We start from the raw sequence: 8,351 nt of genomic DNA on the forward strand, positions 1-8,351 counted from the left end.
TATAAAACAAACCAAACAAACCTTTTGAGCAGCCTGTTCCTCTCCTCATCTTTGGGGTCACTGCACCAAGAACAACTGAAGGAAACAATATAAAAACCTATGAAAGACACTGAGCACAACTTCCTTCTTTATGAAAGGTAGACTCAAATAGTGATTTTTAGTGGTTTTACAATTTTCTCTTGTTTTTGACAAAAGACTACAAAACATTTCTACTGCCAATGCTTGTTTGTTTTGGTTGTATTTACCCAGAATGCCCTACTCAATAGTCTGCTTCCTGCTTTTGGAGTGGTCTGCAGTGTGCTTGGCATTTACATATGCTTTCGAGCTGTACCAGAGTTCAGTTCAAACAAATTGAGACCCAGGTTGGTAGGCGGACCAGATGTCGCATCAGAGTTCGATTTACACCTTCCCAAACAAACTAGAGTTCAGTTAAAGCAGACTAAACAGGGTTGGAGTGACTGCACCTTTTGAATGTTACTGAAGCAATGTTCTCAGTTGTCAAGAAAACTGGCATGGGGTTGTGAGATCTTTCCAGGTACATTCAGAAAAGGTGCATAAAGGCCTGAGAGAGATACAGCAATCTGGTGCTTTGATTATAATAATAATTGATTGTATATGTATGATATGGGTATAAGTAATCACTAAATAACATTCTGAAATGTTTTCCGTGAATAATGATCTGAAACAGTAACAACAATGAAATGATTATGTTTGATGATTTATAATATAAGTGAAAGAGGTGATTAATTCTTAATGAATATCAAAGTTGTGATGATTTGAAAATCGATGTAAATGGTTTTTAATATAGGTTGACTGTGTTTAAGGATTAGTAACAGAGAAAATAGTGAGTAGAAAAAGAAGGGGAATTTGTGAGTTCCTGCTGTCGCAAGCAGTTCTGAACAGATGGCCAGGACGCACAGGATGGGTGGTGCGGTGTGGTTAGCTAAGATCAACACGCTGAGGAAGGACGGTACTTTCCACACTATTCAGCAGACAGGAGGGGCCGTCGGGGTTTTCCGTGAAAATCAGCAGATGTTCAGGAAGCCACGTAAACTAAAACTCCCCATACACATACATGGCGGAGAAATGTATAAAAGTAGACGGAAAAGGAGAAGTAAGTGTTCTTTGTCCACGGCGCTGGAGAGAGGTCGACACGGGAAAGCAGATTGAGGAAACAGCAACAGACCGCACCCTGGAACCACGGGAGACTTGAGACTCCGCGCCGCCAAGAAGGGACAAGTTCCGGACGCCCAAGCCCTGGTTCCTGATCCGACCGTCGGTCTTGTCTCAGCCCAGATATTGCAACAGACTTGGAGAAAAGACGAAGATCCCGGAGGGATAGAGAGCTGGGTTTTTAAAGGATTTGGACCCGTTCTGCTTTGTTACGATTCTAAGGAGGATTTTTTCCACATAAGGACAAAAATTCTGACCAAGGCTTCTGGATGTTTCTGTTGCCAAGATTCACCATCTACTGGGTGTGAGTTGAATCTGCCCCCAAAAATCTATCTCAGAACTAGCGACATAAGTTAGGGAAAGGAGACAGCATAGTATGGTTATACATGTGAATTTTATTATACTGCTCTTGCATTATATACAATTGATTATTGAGCTGTATGTCACATATCCCTGCTTAAGCTTGCTTAATAAATTTATATTATAAAATTCTAATGAGGTTGGTGGACATTGGAAGTAATTGAGTCATTTAATCATTTTTCCGTTCTTTTAATTGAGGTAAAGCTAATGTACATGATTCCAGTAAATAGGAGGCTTCATAATTTCCTTTCGTGAGTGTAAATAATGACCCTGGGACTTATATCTAAGTCACTAAACTTAATCTAGCCGGTTCCAAGAGCGAGTTATAATTTAGAAAGTGAGCTACCGTTAACAGAAGTGGTTATTGGAATTATGCAGCTGCGAGGGCTACTCAGCTGATTGTTTCTTAACTGTAAAGGGTCGTAACTTCTGGATTGGAGGTAGTTAGAGCTAGACGAATCGCTTTCGCCACCAGTTTAAACAGATTATCTCTGATAGAGCACTTTTAGGGTAATACCCAGGTCTCAGAGATTTTCCGGACCTGTTAGACGGAGGTAGTCAGCCCAAGGGAGTTGTGATGAAGAAGGCGGGGCTGGCTATTGCGCAATAACAGACACAGTATCACTCATTCTGTACCATGTCTGCAGTGAAGATTTTTTTCTGCATTTGTCATGTTAATTAAAATATGTCCTTTGCTCTGTTATTTCAAAGATGTTCATCTTCAGTACATCCACAAAACTAAAGGTAATATAGATTTTGTTGCACTGAGCTGAATAAAAACAGATGTGTCAGCTGAAGAAGAAGAGATAAACTGAGGTAAATAAATGATTGTGTGTATGCAGGACCTGACAGTGTCTCTGAAATTTGGTGAATACAGTAGTATCAGTTTTCATAATGAGCTGATTGAAAATCCAGTATGACCTCAGGGTCAGCAGTGTTTCCACTTCAGTGGAATATTTAGTGACTTTATTGTATTTTGGGTGCACATGTCTGAGAGATTCCCCTCAGACATGTGCAATGAGGATGAGGAAACAGAACTGCTTCTGAAATCTTTGTCTCTTTGGTCCCACAGCGATGGCCTGCAGGAAGGAGGACTGGCAAGGCAGCAGTGGATGACCAAACAGGCTGCTGATTAGGCATCTTGCATTCATTAAGGTGTGTTCTGTGATGCACTGTGTCCATCAGCCCAAAGATATCGGATAACAAAGCCAAGTGCGGTAAGACGATCCTGGGGGAGCGCTACGTTTTCAGTTCCACAGAAACAACCTTCTGTTCCAATGAGACATGCAGAGGACAAAAAGGGACTAACAGGAGCCACCTTTGAAGAATCGTTCCAAAACTAAATGTCATGATGGATGTTTAAGTGGACCCAAATGCAGCTGGTAGAAGCGTCAAATAGAGCTTTTGTAAATTTCATGGAAAAATAAACAAACTTACAAAAAGTCAAAGAACACAAACCACAAACCTGCGGGAAAAAGACGGTAGGAAACAGATGGAAAAAATAATGAGTAGATGAGAGAAACCGGTGAGGAATGACTGAGAATAAGATGCTTAAGTACTCGGAGGTGTTAATGCTGAAAAAAGGCCTGGGCTGATGAGCTAACTGATTGCCAGAGTGAAAAGAGAAAGCATAAGGCAGACTGAGGAGAGGGAGAGAGAAAAAGAAAGTGGCACAGGGGGCGAGAGATAGTACAGTGGGGACTAGGAAATAAATCTAAGTCCCGGTCCTAATGCTTGCACTTCCACTTTTGTGTCTTTCAAATGCTCATGAGGTTAAGCCTCATTTACCCTCTTCTTACATGGGCAATAGACTGTTGTTCTGACAGTCAGATATGTTTACAGATCTATGCCGCCTGCTTTCTTAAATAAAATGTAATATTTTTAAGTTTGTGTACACACATTTTTGGAAATATGGCAATGCAAGATAATGTTGAACGACATAATGTCCAATGTCTGCCAAATTCTTAGTGGTATGTTATGATGTAGACCTATTAGACAAAAAAATGTACACGAATCAACATTGATTCCTTAAGTTTGATTCAATATACAATTAACACAAAAGAGCATGCAGATCCACATTCAGTTAATGATTGAATTAACATTGATATTGTCTCAGTTAAGGTTGAAAACCTAACATTGATTCAACATGTAAGTCACCGACCACTTTCAATTTCATTTCAATGTCTGACTTCAACGTGGATTCAATGTTTCAACATTTTTTCACTCATATTTTGCTACTTTATTGATGTCATTTTGGCAACATATTTATTTGCTATTTGAGATTCTACTATCATATTATTCCCCATGGCTAAACTTGTTTTGCACCATCAAGATTACAAGATTTCTTTGACACGCTGAGCAGGACATTTATTATGAGTCTCCGAGACCATGTCGCCACCAAAAAAGAAAAGGACGACAGACATTAGAAGTTATTTCGCTACCTCGGCTGTAAGTACAGTGAGTGGACCCATAAGTTAGATATCTATCACGCAATGCATTTGTTGTAAAGTCCGGTGTTTAGTAAGGTCAGCACTGAATGTGAGGTAGAATAGGTCTGTTAATTATGTAATACTTTTTCACATAGGATGCTCAGACAGCAGAGCAAGGGGCAGAGCAGAACGATGGAGAGGTGGCTGGAGCTTCAGGGCTCCAGGTGAGGTGTTAGTTCTACTGTGAAATTATCTCAGTAAATATGGCATTTGAAGTGTTAGTCTTAAATTAAGTGTAGCAGCATAAATGGTACGCTGCCACTTTAAGATCAATTTCGGCTGCTGCATATAAGCAGGTGTCTACCTGCCACAAGACTACTTGCGTCATGACGTCAACTCATTCCGTTTAGTTTGTTTGCTGAGCTGTGCTGGCCTCCCTTGCTGTGCCTCCAACTCCTGGACCAATTTGTTCGGTTGTTTGCTGCCGGGAAGGTAAGCGCTAGCATGGCTAGGTAACATCCGTCTCATGTAAACGAAGCCTTTATGTAGTGTTCTGTTACAGCTGCACTCCATAGGCGAACTTGTGGATCTGTTAATCTGGCCGTGTGGTAATTTACAGGTAAGCAGCTACCATAAGTTATAGTTTTTATCAGCAGTGGTATTAATAATCTACTTTATTTTTTAGCCTCCTGCCGAGTCCCTGACGACTATTATATTTGGATGTACACTCGCTGCTGTTTTGCCTACGATGAATTGTTTTAAAAGATTTGTATGAACTTTCCCCCGCTGCCAGGAGTATTGATGGCACCACAAACGGGATAAAAAAAGCAATATTTTAGTGCTATTGTATCACTGTTTTACTCATATTGTTTAATTTTTTGTCTTTCTTTTAGGGAATGAGGCTTCTGTGGTGGCGGTGGTGACCCCTGGTGGCGGTGTCTTGTCTTGTGTGTTTTGTTGGAACACCCCTTTTTGTGTGTGTGTGTGTGTGTGTGTGTTTGCCGTGTCTAACCCAGGGTGATCCCTTTTCTTCACTGGATGTTGCCCCTTTCCTCACTACTCTCCCCCCACTGGTAAGCCTCAGTTTCCTTTGAAATTTAAACATTTTATAATCAACTTTATTAAAAAGGCATTCACTGTTTTAACTATTCAATTTCAGGTTATTGTTAATTTAAACAACCTATTAAAGTTTAATAAATTTTTTTTGTAGAACTGTCTGAATCTTGTCTCATTCCCAGTAGAACGTACCTGTGTCCTTATTATTATTATTATTCTATTTTCCTGGAGTTATTCCAGGTGGCGTTGTCGGTTTCCCTTATCTTAAACTTTAACATCTTACATTTGGTTTTCATAATAAAGAAAATCCACCCCAGGTTGCCACATAAGTTAAGCTAGTGTGAATACAAACCAGGTTACGCTGCTGAATTTTGAAAAGGAAAAAGTAAAGTGTTCTTGAACTGATCTGGTGAGTATACACAAGATGTATGATCAAGTCATGGTTATGGTTGGGGGGAGGGGTTATTATGTGGTGCCCCCCCCCCCCACTGGTCAAAAATGGTCGTGGGGGAGGGGGGGTCAGTAAGTTGTAAGGTCCCACCAAAACTTAGACCAAACCTACGTCCTTGGTTGTAGGTGTTTCCTTTGATAACTAAACCAACTAGAATTCTGACACATAGTGAAACTGTTAATAATATCTCTGTCTGGGGCGTGCAGTGGTGGCACAAGGGGTTAGCACGCCCCACGTTTGGAGGACTTAGTCCTCGACGCGGACGTCGCGGGTTTGACTCCCGGTCCCGACAACCTTTGCTGCATGTCTTCCCCGCTCTCCTCACCCTCCTTCCTGTCTGCCTACTGTCTAAAAAATACGAGCCACTATCGCCGCAAAAACTCTTCGGAGAAAAAAAAAGGAAAAAAATATATATATATCTCTGTCAATACTAGGAATGTTATTAGTTGGAATTTTAACGATTAGTGTGAGTGATCATCTTCCCATATATTCTCAGCACAGTACTATATATTCTCATACATACAGTACTATATCCAAAAGAGATATTTATAAGGAATGGATTTGTTAGATATGTTTCTTAAGAGAAGACCTAAAGAAACAGAGATGAGATGAAGTGTGTAAAGATGCCTCATATGAATTTATTGACTATTTTGTATAATAAGATTGCAAGCTGACCAAAATAGGAGGCAATATCAAGAAAAAATAATAATAAACTCTGGATAAAAAAAGTGATTTAAAAAATGCTTCAAGCTTCTTAAAGTCAATTACAAAAGATTCAGAAGAGAGGTATAAGTTATACAAAAATAAATTGACATAAAGCATAAGAAGATAGAAAAAAATAATATTTTAGCAAATAGTTGGACAATAATATAGTAAGAAAAAAGTTTGAAGAATAAGTAACAAAGTTATACAAAAAGGACAAAGCACAATTTAAAATTTCAAACTATTTTGCTAAAGACAACAAATATGTCTACAAGAAAAGGATATGCTATATAAGAAATTTTTTAAATTTCTTATATAGCATAAGCATATATAGCATAAGCATGTAGCATTTTTTATAAGAAAAGAAATAGTTGAAATGTTGATATTATTTGTCTTATATACTGTCAACATTAGAAGAGTGAAATACTATAAATTGTACATCAATGTCCAAATATGGCCTCTAATAAATATGTTGATATTAAGATGACATTTATTAAGAATATTATAGACTTAGCTATTGAGTTATTTACATATATATGTAATCTCTCATTTATTAAAGGGGTTTTCCCAAGACGTTATTAAAATTGTTAAAATAATACCACTTTACAAAGGTGTCAGGTTCTTGGATTTTTGTGTCAGTGTGAGTGCTCTTTCCTCTGACAGGATCTTTATGTAAACCATGCAGACTGGCACACCTGCTGCTGGTTCTGACAATCAGCAGGCAGAAGTAATAAGAAGCTGTGGAGCAGTTGCTCGCTTCATGGTCCCACATAGTTAAAGTCAAGCCTTTGTCATGTTTATGTCCAAGGTGAACTCTATAGGAGTTTTTCATGGTTGCACTTTCCTATGCTTAACTCTCTTTGCTGGACAGACTTATGATGTTTTTGGAATCGTGTCTTTGGCTCATCGTCTCCATAAATCTGGCTTCAAGCAAAGCTCGAGACCTCACAGCCTGCCTGCTCTGCCTGGCTGTTTCCACCTTTCCTCCCCTGACTCACCAGGCACCAAGCTGCCCCTTCTGGTTCACCGTGGACAAAGTAAGATCTACCACAACTCCACTATTCCACATCCCAGATTGGAACTAACCTTGCCCGTTTCACTACAGAACCTGAGTTTTTCCGCCACCTCCTGAATTCCACAAACACCTTCAATCTCTTTTGTAAATAAATCACAACAAACTGTGTGTCATGTCTGCATGTGGGTCAAGAAATTACTTCAAAACAAGGGGGAAAAGTGGAAATAAACATGAATACTGTAATTCTAGAAAAACCTCACTGCTTCCATAGTTTTCAAACATTCTATAGACATTGTAGTATCTGTAAAACACATAAATTCCATGTTTATTTGTTGTTTTTTTAGTTTGTTTGATTTTGCAGAAGAGGGCTGTTTGAGTCATAAGTGGAAGTGCATACAGAGATCACACGAGCCCAATATTTATACTGTTAAACTTATTGAAACTTCATGAATGGACTCTATATGATGAATATTTTAAAATCTATGTACAAAGTGCATAAGCTTTTACGAACAAATATTTAAAACATATTTGTAAAGAGAGAAAGCAAAACAAATATGATGATGATTAAGTAAAAATGGCATTAAATTGATTTGTGTCTATTTTTTGGTGTATTTGAAATATTTGGTAATAGACATCTGAGGTGTAAAGTTAATCTAACAATAGTCAGCCCCGCCCACTCCTCACAACTCCTCTGAGCTGACTACTGACCAGTTTTCCATCTAACGGGTCCGGAACATCTCTAAGACCTGGGTCTTACCCTACAAGATGTCTATGAGAGATAATCTGTTTAAACCGGTGGCGAGAGAGACTCGTCTAGCTCTAACTACCTTCGATCCAGAAGTTACGACCCTCTACAGTTAAGGAACAGTCAACTGAGTAGCCCTCACAGCTGCGTAGTCCCAATAACCACTTCTGTTAACGGTAGCCCTCTCTCTTAAATAACCTGCACTTGGAAACGGCTAGATTAGATTTACTGACTTAGATTCAAGTCCCAGGGTCATTATTTTTACTCTCACTAAAGGAAAGTCCGAAGCCACCACATTACTGGAATCATGTACACTGATTTTACTTTAATTGGAGAAACTAAAACAATCAATGACTCAATTAATTTCAATGTCCACCATCCTCTATAAAATTTAATAAAGATATATTTATTAAGCAAGCC

The 8,351-nt window shown here is 38.9% G+C and overlaps 1 long non-coding RNA gene across 5 annotated transcripts; it reads left to right on the top strand.

Moving 5' to 3' along the window:
* Window positions 1–1,057: 1,057 nt before the first annotated feature.
* Window positions 1,058–7,775, top strand: LOC111611333. Of its 5 annotated transcripts, XR_002753994.1 has the most exons (7): window positions 1,059–1,477; window positions 2,606–3,981; window positions 4,118–4,186; window positions 4,373–4,454; window positions 4,525–5,035; window positions 7,043–7,208; window positions 7,277–7,775. It is a non-coding gene; the product is annotated as an uncharacterized LOC111611333 (long non-coding RNA). The 5 variants fall into 5 exon arrangements; XR_002753995.1 differs by having other exon boundaries at window positions 1,058–1,477; window positions 4,118–4,581; window positions 4,856–5,035; XR_002753993.1 differs by having other exon boundaries at window positions 1,058–1,477; window positions 4,118–4,454.
* The last annotated feature ends 576 nt before the right edge of the window (window positions 7,776–8,351 follow it).

This window comes from Xiphophorus maculatus, chromosome 15 (assembly GCF_002775205.1).
Source record: "Xiphophorus maculatus strain JP 163 A chromosome 15, X_maculatus-5.0-male, whole genome shotgun sequence".
In the NCBI taxonomy this organism is placed as follows: Eukaryota; Metazoa; Chordata; class Actinopteri; order Cyprinodontiformes; family Poeciliidae; genus Xiphophorus; species Xiphophorus maculatus.